A 17574-nucleotide genomic window follows, 5' to 3' on the forward strand; every position below is an offset into this window, starting at 1 on the left:
AGGAAGGCGCCGAAGGTCGCTCATGTAGGATAAGCGCACTAAAGCCATTCTCGCGAAACGAAGTCCCACCTGTCAAACATTAAAAAAAAAAGTCCGCGATGAATCTAGAAAAACCTCCCACCGCGGTGTCGCTGCCATCGTTTCTTACGGTGACAGGACAGAATATATACGGACGTCGTCGGGCGATAAAAAAACCGGAAACGACACCGACAAGTGTGCGCGTCGAACAAACGGACCCGAGAAAACCGGTAACATCGCGCCTATTTTGTGGCGCAGACGTTACAGAACCGGTCTGGTATACGTCGCATCGACTGTTTCTCCGGGAACCCGAAACATGCGTGCGCACACTTTCGTAGACTATAGATGGCGTTCAAATTCACTTTATAAAAAGCACTGCATTAGAAACTAGACTGTAGGGTATCATGATAAGTGGCTACTGTACATACGCACCACCTCTTCTTGTCCCCATCATCACCCTTCATCCCTCTTTCCTTCCCCTTTCCCTTATCCCCTGTGTAGAGTAGCAGGCTAGAGTGAACTAGCTCAGGCCGACCTCTCTGCCTTCTAATAAATTCTCTCTCACACTGACGTCACACTGAAACCACCGCGTTGGAGCGGAAACACTGTAGCGGGGCCAACATTGTGATTTGAAGTTAGTGTTATCTGCCTTCACGTCATCAAAGCAGCCATGTTGGGAGTTGGAGTATACCAGTGCGTTAAAGGGCCTGCATCCATAGCGTTATCAATAGCAGTGGGAACCTTAAACGCCGATATTGTTATAGCGCGAGAACAGAGCAACGACAAAGAGACAGGAAGGACACACAAAAAGGACACGAGCACTCGTGTCCTTCGTGTCCTTCTTGTCTCTTTTGTCGACGTTCTGTTCTCGCGCTATAACTATCGTCATGTCATACCAACTAGCCCAAGCTGCCACACGTAAAACGCCGTTCGTACGTTTTCCTGTAACTTACGCCCTGAAACGTCGGTACCGTTTCCACTGATCATTAACGGATGCGTCCTCGCTTTTTTTTTTCTGTGATCCTTTGACACATCTAAAAACATGTTCCTAAGATAGATAGATAGATAGATAGATAGATAGATAGATAGATAGATAGATAGATAGATAGATAGATAGATAGATAGATAGATAGATAGATAGATAGATAGATAGATAGATAGATTTGTCTCGAACAAACGGTACATCCACAAATGTGATTCCTTTACTAAAGAGCTGGGTGATTTATTTTTTTTTTTCGCCGAACTGACACCCCTCTGTGTCTCCTTCCGCTACTTCCTGACCGCGACGTCATCCACCCCAAAAAGAACATGGCCTCCCTAATATCCAAGCTGAACGTGACTAAACCGCCCCCTTTTCCCTCTCTCAAAGAATGCCACCGCCTCCACGTTCATTTATTATCGCGCGCCTCCGAAAAAGCGCGTTCCGAGCATCTTGACAACGAGCCGTACATGACGGGTCATACATTTTGCACCGAGGTCGTCCTCCACAGGTGCTGCGTGTCAGGTAAAATGGTACTAACGCGAAAGTTCGAAGCGATTTTAAAAACATAATAGAGCAACGATGTCAAAACACATAAACGCACGCTCCACCGCTCGCTTCTCTCGTACTGACAGCGTTGCTAATGACCGTTTTTTTTTTTCGTTGCCCACGGTGTAAATAAGCCAATAAATAACGCTGGCTGCCGTAAATAAAACAAAACTCTCGCTAAGGGGCGCCACTGTATCCGAAGACGAGGAGAGAGAAAGATGGCAAGTGGAGAGGGTGAGAAAGGGGAGGAGAGTGCCTCGCACTTTGGCGGGGTCACCAGAAACAGCACAAGTCGGAGCAAATGCGAGGGCACGCTTAGTGGCGACAGTACGAGGCGGACCGGTCGTCTTTTGTAACTACTGTAGTTGCGAATATGTGGGCATTGCCGTGGTTACGTCCGAAATTCCGTATTGCATCACACATTTTGGCAAAGATTTTGTGTCCAGCTCAGTCCTTTGTTGTAATATTTGTGTCCGCACGCTAATCCTTACTGGCGCTGTGTGCCTGTTAATTCAATGCGAGAAAATAGTGAGAGGACACAGTGTCTACAGTTAGAGGATAGCAACACAGTGTAAACAGGCCCATAGACAGGTGGGGTGCCCTAGACCCCCCCCCCCCTGAAATCACGATGGTGGGGGCTGTTTCAGCTAGAATAAATAACAAAGATCTGTTTGTTTTTTTTTTCGAGGCTTTCAACATGTACCCATCTCCCTCCCCCTCCCCCCGAAAAAAATTTCTGGCTACGGGCCGGTGTGTAAATATTGTGTATATAACGTCATTTTGCAGCCTCCTCACATCTGTTGTGAAGAAATGCCTTAAGACAAGTGTATCACGCAAATAATCAATATTTACGATAACGAGACCCAACAGACAATCAAGCCAAGAAAAGTATAGGGGACACCAGGGCCGTACCCAGGAGTTTCTTTCGGGGGGTGTTTATGTGTAGGCCGGTACACTTTGCCCACTGGCGGTCGACGTGAAGGCGTGCAAATACTTTCGTGTCTCCTGAAACGTCGAAGCGTGAAAACATTTCGCGGGTGTCAGAACCCCTTCAACTCCATCCACTCCTTGTTACGGCTTGGGGTACGTATACGTTACCCGTAATCGCGCTACGAATGCGAAGAAAAGTGGACGAAAAGACAACTTGCCGCCGACGGCGGGGCTCGAACCTGCAACCTTCGAATAACGCGTCGTATTCAAGAGTGGCACACGAACACGGCACAGATTTGAGACAGCAGCGCTACTACGCAGGCCTAAAAAAAAACCTCTCGCGATCGACCACATGGTGTCACAATAAACGGTTGAGTTTCGTCTGTGTTACATTAACAAGGAAGACCGCGAGAGAGGTTCCCGGGTATATCACCGCTAAACGCGACGTTTTCGCTCCTCCGAACTGCTCGAAGGCCGCTTTATGTGACAACGTACATACATGCCGCAGGTGAGCGTTCGCACTCACGGCGTCATCCGACTTTTTTCAAGGCCGCGCGGGGCGGTAATTGCCCCTAATATTAGACTACCGGAGGGATAGTCGGGCGAAAATAGCCCGCCGCATACTTTCCACCCATTACGTGTTTATACCGTGGGGGGCTACCGTTACGGGGAGGTTCCATTCCTTACCGTACAACGGCTTTCCGTTTATCAGTTGTTTACGTTTTTTTTTCTCCTTGCATAAATTCGCTCCGCGTGACACTCCTCTATTACGACGTCTGCACATCACTTGTCCGAGCGTGAATGCATGGTTGGATTCCTATAGGAATCCAACCATGCATTATACGTTATAAACGTTATAACGTTTGCGTTTTGCCGATTTGGCTGACCTTGACAAGTCAGGGCGAGGCTTCGTGTTGGGAGCACGTATTGTTTTATTTTGTGATTAGCCACCCTCTGTGAATGCCTTTTTAATAACAACAATATGTGAGGCTTTACGGCCCGAATCCGCGATATGATTATTAGAAACGCCGTAGTAGAGGGCTACGGAAACTGCGACCACCTGGTGTTCCTAACACGCGCTGACATGCACAGTGAACGGGCCCCTGCTATTTCGCCTCCATCAAAATGCGACCACCACACCCTGGATCGGACACGCGACATGTGGGTCGGCAGCCTAACACCCGAGCTACTGATCCACCGACGAGGACGACTGCTTTTTTGTTTGTTTGTTTGTTCTTAAGGTGTGGGCGTGACACGTCTCAGCTGGCATGTTGGAAAGAAATTGAAAATGAACATTTTTTTCGTAAATGTTGAGCCTATAAATTTCTAGCATGCGGGTGGTTTTTGTTGTTGTTGTTCTTTAAACCGCTTCGTACAGACATGTATTGCTAAAATGATGCAAAAAAGTCAACATCATTTCAGGTTCAAGCATAACAGACACACAACTGGTGGCACTCACACACAAACAAAGCTTTTTTTTTTTTTTGCCTAACTAAGTGACGTAGACACGAATGTGATCTTCGCGACGTTCGTTGTACACGACAATTAAAGTTATTTAAAGTAAGGAACAAGTATTGGAGATTTCCTGTGTTTTTAAGTCAAATTAGTCTTGCATGAAGCCGATAAACTCCCAAGTTTATCGGCTAGTCTTTCAGTGCATTTGCGGGCACTCGTTCCCACGACACCGTATAATTGAACGAATATTAATTGCAGTTTATTGAGTGATATTAGCAATGATAAATGCAATAAGACTTGTCGAATCCACGCTATAGACACGAGAGATAATACGTGGCAGGCAGCAAAAGCTGCGCATATAATGAACAGAATAATAAGTAATAAAAGAGACAAAGCCAATGACGACGCGTAGACTGCGTAGTTCGCTTAGCAGCGACCTATCATAACATGAAAGTTAAACAATACTTTATAGTTAAAAAAAGAATTAATAGACAATTCAGTAAGTGAGCCGAGACTCAATGTTATGTTTCCCCACATTTGCTCCAGTAAGTGGGCGTTTATTTTTTAGCGTGTACCTGCTAGTGAACGTAGCATGCGACTGGGTGTGGCAGTTCAATTTGGTCGGGAATGCTGGTAGAAGCGCCTACAAACAGGTGCAAGAAGTTATTGTCCTTGAAAAGATCATAATAATAAAGAATTACGCTGAAGCAACCACCATTCGGAACGAAAGATAAAACCGGGAAAGGAAGACTGTATAGGAATAATCATAGAATGAAAGAGCAATAAAATTAATGCAGGCACTGGACCGTCGAGCTTGCTCGTTCAAACATGTGGAACAACACGTGACCCTCTGACCGGCGGTCATGGTCGATTATTATTACGAACAAGGGCACGAAACACGTTTCTGTTATGTAAAGGGGGCGAATTCTGACACGGATTTTCAACAAGTTTAGAAAGTCAAGAACAGCAAAGTTGTGCTGCTGATAGCTGGAGACCATGCTTGTTTTTTCTGACTGACTCGTACGTGTACACTGTGTTTTTTTTTCTCTTCTTTTTTTCTCCGTTTTTTCTTTTTTTCACATGCACATACAAAGTGTTTCTGTTCGCCCACCACTTGATGACCATTGAAGGGAAACGGACGAAGATGAAAGAGAGCCGACCAACCCATTAAGGGGAAACCCTTTCCTTACGCACGCCGTCACGGACCCTTCACGCCACCGCGGCGACAATCTTGGGTGGCCCGACACACGCCGATAACTGACCAGCACGGGATAGGAACAGGATGTGGACGTACACGGACATTTGGTTTTGTTCTCAATGTTGACAGTGGTTCTTCCTCTTTTTTACTTTCTTTTTTCTTTCTTTTTCCCTTTTATTCTTTTCGTATTTTTTCTTCTCTTTTTTCTTTTTTTTCTTATCTTTCTTTTTTTAGTTCTCTCTCACTCTCGCAAACATCTTCCAAGGCGAGAGGGACGCGGCAGCAACGAAGTTTGGAAAGTTCATGTCAGTATAACGTATAACTCATCCCCTGATGAAGGGAGGACCCCTCCCGAAACTGTTGGGAAATATATTTATCCTTGTTGACAACGCTCCCGTTGTGCCACATCCCATATATATATATATATATATATATATATATATATATATATATATATATATATATATATATATATATATATATATATATATATATATATATATATATATATATATATATATATATATATATATATATATATATATATGATGCAGAGACGAGGCCACTATTGATATCAAACATAGTCATACCGTACGTGAGGTCTTTCAGCGAAGGAAGGATATTTGTTTAGTGGTTCGTTTATATTGTTGGCACAACAATTATTAGAGAAGAAATTCGTGTCAGGGAAAGGGAAAAGACGATACTAATTGTTGTCTTTAAATACGGTGTCTAAATTGGGACGTAATTTGAAACGAATGAAGGTGGGCAAAAAAAAAAAACTTTCCGTCCACGGGGTTCGTGGTCTTTACGAGTCATGAACCAAGCGGAGTATTGTAGTAAATGTGATAGTGCAGCTGCGAACGACCGTCAAGCAATCATCGGCTCTACACAGTAAAGTCGCGCTCAATTGTGCTTGTTTTTATTTCAATAACTTAATATCACATTCTTATTTGGGACCTTACTCAGTGAGAAACACGCCTCTAGTAACGAAAATAAGGGGCTTCAGTGGAAGCCACGCGCAATCTTAGAACTTAGGACACGTGCTCCCGCGTTACAAGTCATATTGAGCGCGACTGTACCTGAATTACCCACTAAGCTCCAAATTTTCGCTTTCCAATCCGCGAGTACTGCACACAACGGAACCTGTAAGGCGCCGTCTGCTGTCACGGTGCAAGGTCGGTCACACCCCCCCCCCCCCCCTCGCCACGGTCGCTCCCATCGGCACGCGGTTTTGTGAAGGTCAATGCTGACCGATGCGGCGAGCGGGGAGGGATGGACAACAAAAGGAAAAGCGATCCCTCTCTCCGGGGCGGTTGGTGGTGGAACCGCGCGCAGGGCGGAGTCCACTCCACGGTAACCAAAATTTGGCAGAGCACGGACGTAAATAAAAATACACTAAAAAGCGTAGTTGAGAGAGTGTAGGGGATCCGCGAAACCAGCCGTAAGTGGCGCCACCTGTCTCCCCGTCACGTGGTCGTAGACGGCGGTAGCGAATTTTCCACGCGCGCGTAGGAAATGACCATAGCTTCCCCTCCCCCTGTTTATTTATTTATTTTTTTTCGCGGTAAGTAAAGATTCCGAAAGCCCCCCGCCCCTCCTTTTTTTTTGCAAGCTTCGGTTGCACTACAGAGCTATGCAGTATGCAAGCTTTTTTTTTTTTGGGGGGGGGGGGGATGTTGTTTTCTACCAGCATCGTGGTGACATTTTTGGGAGTTTGCGAGCTTTTGGATCTCAGGTAAAGACACCTGCAACCAAGAATGTTGATTCCGTGGCGAAACATAAAAGAAAAAAACCCAAAGTAGCTTGCAGACCTCTTTGTGCGTGTGTGCCTGGTTGCTGATCCTCACCTGGACGACGCCTTCACCTGCGCGCCGTGATTAGTCACGATGCTTTTCCTTGTCCAAAAGTATTTCGCATTTCGCCCACCAGTGCAACTCGCGCATTCTTTGCTTACAGCTTTGTTGGACAGGTAGGTGGAAGGGCAAACAGAGAGCACGTGATCCATATCTTGTAGCATAAAGGCCTAACGTCGTGGTAGAACCGCAGTGAATGCGGCGCAGCTAAATACGCAGGACACGGCGCTGCCGAATGTCAACAATCATAACGTTTAGGAACCGCCTAGCATAAGAACCCTTGTATAAAGCGCTTGTTACGCAATACAAGCATGTACTGTTTTTCGTTAAAAAAAGCTGCGGCAACTCGAACTCGACAAAATTCGTCCATATAACTCATTTGCCGATAAATGAAGAAGGCTACAATAAATAGACCTCAACTGGAATCGTCTGCTCGCCAGATTTGGAGGCGCTTCCAACTCTCGATCACAGCTGTCACATTAAATGTCAGTAGATGTGCACAATAACTGGCGACGTCAAAGCCGTGAAAGCCATACGGAGGGGTGTGGCAGATACTTCGCAGCGTTTACATATCTCACAGTTATAGTTTTTAGGAGAAAGCTAAACCTTAGACACTTTTAAAGAGCGACTTTGAGCACTACGGCAAAACAACTGTAGTTTACGAACACTTTAAATAATTCAAATGGGCACTGAACTATGAAACCACTTTTTTTTTTCAGCTTAAAAAAGCAGTGACCGTATCGATACATGGTAGCTGCATTCCAGCGCACATTCAGAAACAATTTTTTTAAAGCATTCAAGAACTTGCACAACGGGTGAAACAGACACACTTTAGGCGTAAAACATACTTCTGACGGATGATGTACTTCATGTACATTTATGCTGGCCTTGTCCCGGAAATTCGAGCTTTTTCGAGCCGCCCCCCACTAAATTTGCTTTTTCCTGGAAGGGCGGGCTTACAAGAGCGATGTTTTTCGATAACGCCGGTAACACTTGAATAATAACTCCGGCTGAATTCCGTCAGGAGGATCGTGTCGACGAAATGTCGCATAAAACCCTACTATGAGGGCTGGGTAATGTAAGGAGTGGTCACAAACGCAATGTGTCCTTCAAAACACTAAGGCTGTAGAGTAAACAGTTTATTCGGGTTTGAGTCTACGTTAGAAACGCTCTACGAAACATGTTCAGAACATAGTGCGACAGCTAGAGACTACGCCCTCCTCAGCCGTTAAAAAAAAAAAAAACACTTGTGGAGCAATTATTATTTCTCTTGTAGTCATGCGTACTGAAAACTCTGAGAATCGTTTGGTAAGCTATCCGATAGCAGCGCTAACAGGCCAGTATTTGTCTTACAAGCGCAACAGGCGCGGCATCTGATGTCGCATTTCCCGCCCAGCTCGACTCGGTTCGTCTGCTCCGCGCGCGAGAGAGAGCAGACGACGCTTCTTCTCCGGCAAACGTCCAAGTTTGTTTTGTCTCGTTACCTAAAGACAACCGCGGCAATTAAAACCGTAGTCATTACTTACCAGATGCTTGCAAGGATGCGGTGCAGCTCCTCGTTAAATGCTTTCGCCGGGGCGTTCTCGTTGCGACGAGCAGGGGCAGAGAAGAACAGCTCACAAAGGGGACCACAACGAGCGCTTGACGGCGGTCACGACTGCGGAGTTTTGCCCGTTTCCGAAAAGATGGCTCGCCGCTCCCGCTAGGGCCCTCGCTACCAATCAGCGCGAGCCGGCGCCCTTCGGCCGACCAATGGGAGCGCTCCCAGTGCGGGCGCCTTTTTTGAGGAGGAGAGCGAAGCGTCTCTCTCATTTTTGAATTCGGCTGTGGATCCTCTGCTGACCCCCCCTGCTTTAGATCGGGCGCGTTGATTCACGCTTCGCTTTTAGCGTTCAATCTTCGAAACCACGGCGAACGAAGCATTGCGCCTTCCTTTAGCGCCCGTACTTTGACCGTAGCGTAGCGTTGGCGTTCAAGCCAGTGTTGTCTGAATCATGCTCGCCTCTTTGTTTGGCTATCAGTTTTCGTGGATGTACCGGGAGTCCGCGCGCTTGGGTTCAAAGCGCTCGGAGATGTTACGGAGGGCTCTGCCCTCCGAATGGGCTTCGTAGGCGCGACGCGCTTGGATGCATCGTTGCTCTTGTGAAAAATGTATTACGCACCATGTGTAAAGACGGTGTGTATTGTACTACGGAATCATCGGTGTGAAATGCGACGGCAAATCGAGTAATTTCTGCTACATATTGAGGGGGGGGGGGCGAAACGATAATGTCATAGAAGGTGTTATGGGCGAATGTTATCTGTCCTTATGAATAAAAGAAAACACTCGAAAAGCAAGGAGAACGAGACTGGATGGCGTATGAGCGCGGACATATGTAATAAACAGGTATAAATTAATAAGCGAATCAGAATGCCGATACCCGCACCATCGTACCAACACACCTCGAACGTGAGCCCTGGCGGACTTTCAAGTGACTCAAGGTAGTGCTACGCCGGCAGCAGACAATTCTGAATTGACTGTCACTGGACCATAAGTCTTGTATTATCTCACTCGTGAACCATGCAATCTGTGTAGCATATTAAACATAACGCACGTGATATTGGCATTTCACCCTGCTTCTTAGTGCAGACAACAAACCCCCTTCACCTTTTCAGCATGTCATGCGTCAATCGAACACCGGGAATAAACTTTTAGTTTATTCCCGTAACTTCCCAGCAGTCGGCGACTGCTCGAAAGTTACACATTAACAGAAAAAAAATGGGGGGGGGGGGGGTTGAAGATCTGTCGCAGCGTCCCCCTCCAATTTATTGGGCAACCTTGCGCCCCCCCTTCCCCCTAGTCACAGGGCCCACCTACGATTTTCATATATTGGCCCGACTTCGCCCTCCTCTTATGTGACTAAAGGGGAAAACCACCCCTCTGCCTCCACCCGGGCACACGCCAATGGTGACGTCACGAAATGACCTCGAAGTTCACATATGTAAAATTATTTTTTATGTTCAAGAGTTATTTTCATCTCTTTCTCTCTCTCGCATTTCATTAGAGTGCGTTTGAAGTATCCTCTCGAGCCCCGAGACGCACTGCATGTGACCGTGTGTGACCGAGCATGGGAATACATACCGAACGGGACAGACACAACGTTTTTGAAAGCTACTCGGGGCGTGATGACACACCCACGAGTGGATCCTCCACGTCGAGTTCTCTGATACCGCGAAAACACGCAGTACACACATCGACGCGCTATCGCGGCCGTATCTCGAGACGCTTTTTAAAAGTTCTCCGGGCTATCAGCTGGTTTTTCGGCCTGCTGGTCTGGGTTGGTGGTTGTGGGGGAGGGCGTGTAACGAGGCTATGGGAGCGAAGTTAAGAGGTCCAATATGTCTGGGGCGTCGCTTCGTTTCCGGCAGCCGATAATTCCGAGAAGCGCGGAGGCCCTTTTCGAGCAGACAGGCGGTAATTATTTCGTCCCAGGGGAGCGAAGTCTTTCTGACCGGCGGCCGTGGGGAGTGTGGTTGCCATTTGTACTCGCGCATACGGTATCGACAGGAGGTTGTTCAATTTCTCTCGGAAGCATAGACCTGCAAAGCTATTGAGGGAGTGAGCTCGAAAGCAAGCGCGCATACAAACACACGCACAAACAGGCGTAAAGAATAGTTGACCCTAGAGTTACAGTGAAGGTAGTGTAACTCTAGTTGAGTTTCTGGCTGTGTCCCTGGCTGACACACAGCGATGAAGAAAAGCATGACCGACGGGGTACAGCGAAGGAATTAATACTGTAAATAGCAAAGGAGTTGCGATCCTCGGGGGGACTTAAAAAGCGTTTTACCAAGAATCGGGGAGGGATCCGAACAAAAAGGCGAGAGGGGGCAATTCATCATCGAATAGGCGAGCTCGCGGAATTCAAAAATGCTATCAACACATGAAAAATTGTGAATACATCTCAAGACACCAAGATTGAGCGACATTGTTTTTCAAAGCTTGAAATTGCAGAGAGCTGTAGAGTTAATTTACAACTCTATGGCTGAGAGGGACGACTTCAGCACTTTATTTCCGTTAATGTCTCGAGTCGACGCCAGGTGGGGTCTCAATTTGATGGTTCGTTCTGTGGTGATTTTCGGCGCGGGATTGAGCAAAGCCAGGTGCAAATCAGGCCGATTCGATTCTCCGGGCTATGGCACTTACGTGTCAATCCAATCAACGTTGTCCCGAGACCATCTTGTATCTATCATATGTATATAAGACATACAGGACCGCCGCCTGTTCTATGCACATTTCGTGGCTATTCTCACGTCTCCATCTCGTCATTTTGTTTTATCCCTCTCCGTTACAGAGAGAACCAGAGTCATTCAGCCGATAAAACGCTTGCAAAATAGCTCCCCTGCTGGTATATTGAAGCGAAGCATGGTTTGTAGCCTCTTTACTACAAGCTAGTAACCGAAGCTATGAGCAATTTTAGTTCACCAAAAAGCCCTGAGGAGGATTTACCCTTTTCCTCACAAAGAACTCGGCATAGAGCAGTCGGTCACCTGGAGACAGCTTCACACTAATACATATTCTAATCTTAATCTTCCCAGCAACATCTATTCAGCAATATGTCCTCACAAATAACTCGGCATAGAGCAGTCCGTCACTTGGAGACAGCTGCACACTAATACGTACCCCAATCTTAATCTTCCAAGCAACATCTATTCAGCAATATGTGACAACAGATGCCCGCTGTGCGGAGAACGCCCAACGCTTCATCACGTGACATGGACCTGGCAGCACGCAAAGGTAGTGCCACGAAACAGCACACAAACACCGGAGCACCATGGGAGGCTGCGTTGTCTTGCTTGAAGCCTGCAAAACAGCCCGAGCTGATTGACAGAGCTCTGTACTGAGAACTCTACCTTCACCGGATGAACTTACTTGAAATGAAATTTTTCATCAATTCCTTCCTTCTAACCACAGAGTTTCCTAAAATATATAAAGGGGACTCTGGCTCTGCGATCGTTCAGCACCCATGGGAATGGTGCGTGCCTGCGGGCTTCCAACGCACTTGTGGCTTCGTTTATCGTCGAGTTTTGGTTTTGTTTCGAATAAAAGAATAGACTGTTTTGAACTTCATGACGCGATAAGAATTGGCGGGCCTAAAAGGTTAAGGTGGTGAAGTGTAACTGTTGGACATTTGCTGATTGTCGTTCCGTGACAAAGCAGCTGCAAGCCACGCGAAGCTAAACGGGGCCGAAAATTACACAGATTAGTTAAATTAGTGTACTACAAATCATTCCCATGCTCGCTAAAGCGCCATGCGTTGCAGCTCCCGTAGACACTAGCGCCAGAGTTCCCTCTGGTGTATTATTCGGAATGCCAGTCAGAAGCGCCTGGTCCAGCCGTTCACCTGAAGAGATCCGTGTGAGCCTATCGTCTCCTACCCTCTCCTTCGCCCTTTCCTGCTCTCCCCCATCACCCATAGCCTTTGCGTGTGCTTTGCGGTCATGGGGGAGAAAATCCCTCATGCAGTGTCTCCCGACGGAAATCGTATGAACCATTTTTTTTTCTTCAGTTGTACAGATGCGAGGGGCGGCTTCTCGGTCACGCTGGCTCTGCAAAGGATGCGTCGTTTTGAGATAGTGTGTCACCGTTCATAGAGATGGCGCTACCCATCATGTAGCGTCGCATCACGACCACTCCTTGAACTAAGGCGGCCCGACGGCTCCCGTCGAGAAGCACGCGTTTGCCCTGGCATTAGAAGAAGTAAAGAAGGCATTGCTTTTGACCATGACCTCCGGGATCACACACAGCGTGCCCGCCATTTCAGAGGCTATGTTTTAACAGAGGATGTTTTTTTCAATACACCGTTACGCGTGACCTGCAAAGCAAGCTGTACCCAGGGCGTGCAACGCAATAAATAACTCGGCCGGCGCGCGCTTTTCTTTTTTTTTTTTTGGGTGGGGGGGGGGGGGGGTCTTTTTTTCAGAATGGTGTTGAATGTACATAAAGTTAGTTCATCCTTGATGACAGATATTCAAGAAATGAAAATCGATATAGTATATTTGTCTGTGCCAATTGGTAAATTGGCAGATAGTAAGGCCTGAGGCCAGAACACTCATTGAGGCTAATACCATCCATCAGTAATGTAAGTGTCTACCGTGAAGTCGGAGCATAAATCTGCTAAAATGTAACAAAAATGCCTGGAAAAATGTCGCGTGGACTTGTGTTTTTATTACCGGGACGGCTTTAAGCTCTCCCATTGTAGAGTACCCTGTGCTCTAAATCGTTACCCCTTTTATCTAACCCCCCCCCCCCCCAACCGAGCCTGGTTTCAGGCTTACGGGACGGCTTTGTGCTCTCCCATAGTAGAGTACCTCGTACTCTAAATTGTTAACAACTATTTCTGACCACAACAAAACAACAAGCGGGACGGCTCAGTGCTCTCCCATAGTTGAGTGCGAGGTACTCAAAATCCTTAAACATTTTTTTAAAACATACAATTTCTTTCCTCATAAAGTGTGAGGACCGTGGGACAGCTTTAAGCTCTCTCATAGTAGAGTACCTGGTACTCTAAATCGTCACCCCCTTTCACTAAACACGAAAGCCCACAAAACTCCTTTATGCTCTCCTATGGAAGAGTACGAGGTCCTCCAAATCGTTAACTACTTATTCTAAAAAGGAAATCGGTGGTCTCTCTCGGGACATTCAAGGACTCTCCCATAGTAGAGTGCACGCAGTGCTCATAAGCGTTTGCAGTGTACTCTGAACCCACTGAGGCTGCTTTCAGCTCTGGAATAGTTGAGTGAGTATGCCAGGTACGCTATATATCTCTTACACTTCTAAGCACACATGTTTCGAACAGTTGGGCCAGTAGCCTAGTGATCGTGGTGCCTCACCCCTCCGCTAGGGTGCTTCACCGAGGTAAAATAATGAAAATGTGTGTTTTGGCCCTCAATATGCCCCCCTCCTATTTTTCTGGAAAAAAAAACATTCCTGGCGACGGGCCAAGCTATAAAGAAATGGGATCAGATATGGGCTCCTTTTTCTTTTGTTAGACTCGATATCTATAAGGAGTAACAGACATCAATGCCAAGGAAAGTATGTTATTTGTATTTATTCAAATGTTATTGAAAAAGAACGAATAGATAATCTGAAACTGACACGGAGGAAAAAAATTACACCACCTCCTACTAAGTAGAACCATGAGCAGCATGCAAAGCAGTGCGTGGGTCGACCTAAAGCTACGTTCATCGCGGGCACCTTGCTTGATGTTACCGCGGAGTGGTTCTTAAGAGAAAGGAAGAGAAAAGTGAGCCCCGTTATTGTCTGCTTCAGTGAGCGACACCGCCACAGAGCTCACAAAGGGATGGGGGTAAGGAGGGATAAAAGGGTAGAAGTAAAGGTATAGGAAAGAGGAAGAAGAAGCAACAACAAACTGAGGGGATAGGAGAGACAGGAAAGGTGGAAGAACGGTCACTGGAGTCCGAGGACGGGGTACACTTGCGAGAGATGTTGTCGGCGTCTGTAGATGGCGTAGAGCAGGTCCAGTAGGTCAGAGCTGCGCTGTCACCGAAGACCGTCGGCGACAGGAGGTGACGTAGGGCCAGCCCAGTCGGCCAGAGCTACGATGACGCCGAAGGTCGCGAACGCGCGGAGCGCGCGGGTCTCTTGATGTTACCGCGTCCTTGCAAGGGGAGCACACCATGAGTTCACTGTGTTTTCTTTTCCCGTTACTCGTCCCGAGCTCATGTTGGAGCAAGCTACATGTGTTCATCACCACGCCGCTAAGGAGCACGTGGCTTCATCGCGCGTCTCATGGAATGAAGGAATACCGCAGTACTCGAATACAGCTTTCATCCTTACATGGCGCGTCTGCAGAATCTCGTTCCCCGACGCCATTACGTGATTGCTGAGATAGTGTAAAGGGGCGAGGCTCCAGCCCCTTAGCTACTTACGCAGGTCCCAAACGTGATAGCGTGTGCTAGTACGTTCGGCCTAGGATACAATGCATTGGTTCATCGCGCATGTGAAAAATCTCGTTCCGCAACGCCATCACATGAAAGAGTGGGGGAGAGGCATCAATAGGTCAAAGTTCTCAACCGATGCTTGTATTTGACTTAGCCTGTTCCTCAGAAGCTTCGGCAGCAAGCGCCCTGGATTTTCTGGCACCGTTTTCGAGCGCCATTCTCAAGTTCATCGGTATAGGCTTAGCAGTCCTGAGTGTATCGGCTGAATACGTAGCCTCAAAGATGTACAACTTCCAAGCTCAGAGGCCGCGTATGTTGCGAGTTTCTAGTTCTTCTTATGCTCAACAGCTGACGCTACAAATAGGTGGAATCCTTTTGGTGGCGATGCGACTTGATTATCTCCCCTCAGAAGTTCAAATGAGACATAGAATTATAATCAGGAATACTTCTGGTTGGTCCATTGACGAGTACTGCACACTATAGATATATACTTCGAGAGTTTTCAGGTTCATTCTCTTCGGTCACTGCGTGTGACGCTGGCCTGGCGCTGGTGTCAGCTTTTAGAGGCGAAGCTCCTGTTCGTCCTTCGTAGCCGTTGTAGTGTGTAACAAGTATAACATTTTGACCTCCAAGAAAATGCCGGTGAGAGATTTGTTCTGTGCGTTTTTCAACAAAAAAAGATAGTGCTCAATGTACATGCCAATGGCTGCTAAGGGTGAATGTGAGACAGGAGCATTCGGCTTTTAGTTAACGCGCACGCTGCGATCCCCATTAGCAGCCATTGGCATGTACATTGAGCACTATCTGACAAGAAAGGGTTGCTACGTTATACTCGCTGGGTGTAACCTCCTTAGTTTTAGAAAGGTTTAGCGAGCGTTGAGCCGCAGTGCCATCAATACAATGAACTAGTATATGATATACCACGAATGAACTCGAGGTGGTTAAAGGTGGGAAGTAGATACGAAGCGCAAGCCGTAAGAAAGTTAAAGCCGAATTCTCCTGTCTCTCATTTCCCATTAGCAGCCATTGGCATGTGCATAGAGCACTATCTGACAGGAAAAGGTTGCTACGTTATACTCGCTGGGCGTAACCTCCTTGGTTTTAGAAAGGTTTAGCGAGTGTCGGGCTGCAGTGCCATGAGAGAGAGAACAAAATGAGGGAAAGGCAGGGAGGTTAACCAGAAAATGGAGCATCCGGTTTGCTACCCTGCACTAGGGGAAGGGGGAATGGGGAAGAAAGATTGGAAAGAAAGCGAAGAGGGAAATAGACGCGCGCAAAAAAAAAGGGGGGGGGGAGCTGGGGTGCTACAGTCTATACAAGAGGCCGCTGCCACGCAAAAAGTTCAGTAAGGCCTTCACTGATTTTCTGTGAGCACACAAATCATGTCGTCTTTCCAGCACTGATTGTTCAGACAAAGGTCTGTCGTCAAGGCGAGCTAACGCAGCAGCTAGTTGCCGTCTTTGCACGCTGTAACGAGGGCAGTGACAGAGAACGTGTTTCATCGCTGCCGCAATGACCGCAAGCAGCACTGTCTTCCATGAGCATGCCATGAATACAGTGAACTAGTATATACCATGAAATCGAGGTGGTTAAAGGGGGGAAGTGGACCCGAAGCGCAAGCCGTAAGAAAGTGTGGGTGTGCCACCTCTCGTTTAGTCCTTGGAATGTCCGCTGGATGGCGGTGCTTCTATATGGGGAATTATGGAAGATTCAGTAAAGATTCAGTAAAGAAATATGCAAGATTCAGTAAAGAAGAACAATGCACATGCTGCGGGAAAGATAAGGAAACGGCGGAGCATGTTCTGATTGAATGTGGAGATATCCACCCAGGTGTACGTTTGGGCACGAGCCTACAGGAAGCCTTGGGTTTTAGGGACAACAATGGAAAGCTGAACACACCCGCGATTGAAATAAGTAAGAGACGGTTGGAGTATTGGTGGCAGAAAATTAGAGAGAAAGGACAAAAATAAATATTGGAAAAATAAAATATGGACAGTGTGCCGTAAATGGCAGAGAACTTAAGCTGAAAATTTACCTTTTTTTCCATTAAGATAGAATTTATCGAAGTAGAGGCATTAGGCCAACATAAAAAAAAAGAAAAAAGTTTTTTTTTTTTTTTTTCGAGCCTGGTGGCATACTTGTCACCACCCCGTTATAAAGGGGACGCTCATAGCATCCATCCAATAGAGTGCCTCGATGCACGCGCCCCCGCTTAGAGTGGTGTCAGCTTTTGCAAGGGCAGATGCCGCCGCCTCGGCTTCGGCGCCAGCGCGACCGCCATTTTGGCGCCTCCGGCCGGTAGTTCGTGCTTGGCGTGTGAGGTGTTGTTGGGCAGTGTTCATTCCCTTACAGTTTTATGCACCCATCTCCGCATCACCATGCCCGGCTGCTGCGTGCCGCAGTGCTCGAATCACCCGAGAAACGGATGGAAGTTGTACCGGTTTCCAAGAGACCCAAAAAGAAGGCTTCTTTGGACCGTTAAAATCAAACGAGACAAGTGGCAACCGACTGATACGTCGCACGTATGCAGCGTAAGTAAACATTTTTTTTTTAGTGCGTCGTATTCTGACTGGTCAGCATTATTAAGGGCGCCGTTGTTTTTATTTAGGTGCGCAATGTAAACGCAGGACAGCCAAACGTCGTGCAGGGTA

At 47.1% G+C, this 17574-nt stretch overlaps 1 protein-coding gene across 1 annotated transcript in view; it reads right to left on the reverse strand.

The window, feature by feature from the left end:
• LOC119163836 (uncharacterized) overlaps positions 1-8664 on the reverse strand; it is a 151444-nt gene extending 142780 nt beyond the window's left edge. Inside the window, exon 1 of the mRNA XM_075873663.1 lies at positions 8509-8664. The gene's annotated coding sequence lies outside the window, so the exon portion shown is untranslated. The remainder of the gene's footprint in view (positions 1-8508) is intronic.
• Between the last annotated feature and the right edge of the window lie 8910 nt (positions 8665-17574).

Source organism: Rhipicephalus microplus, chromosome 9, assembly GCF_043290135.1.
Source record: "Rhipicephalus microplus isolate Deutch F79 chromosome 9, USDA_Rmic, whole genome shotgun sequence".
In the NCBI taxonomy this organism is placed as follows: domain Eukaryota; kingdom Metazoa; phylum Arthropoda; class Arachnida; order Ixodida; family Ixodidae; genus Rhipicephalus; species Rhipicephalus microplus.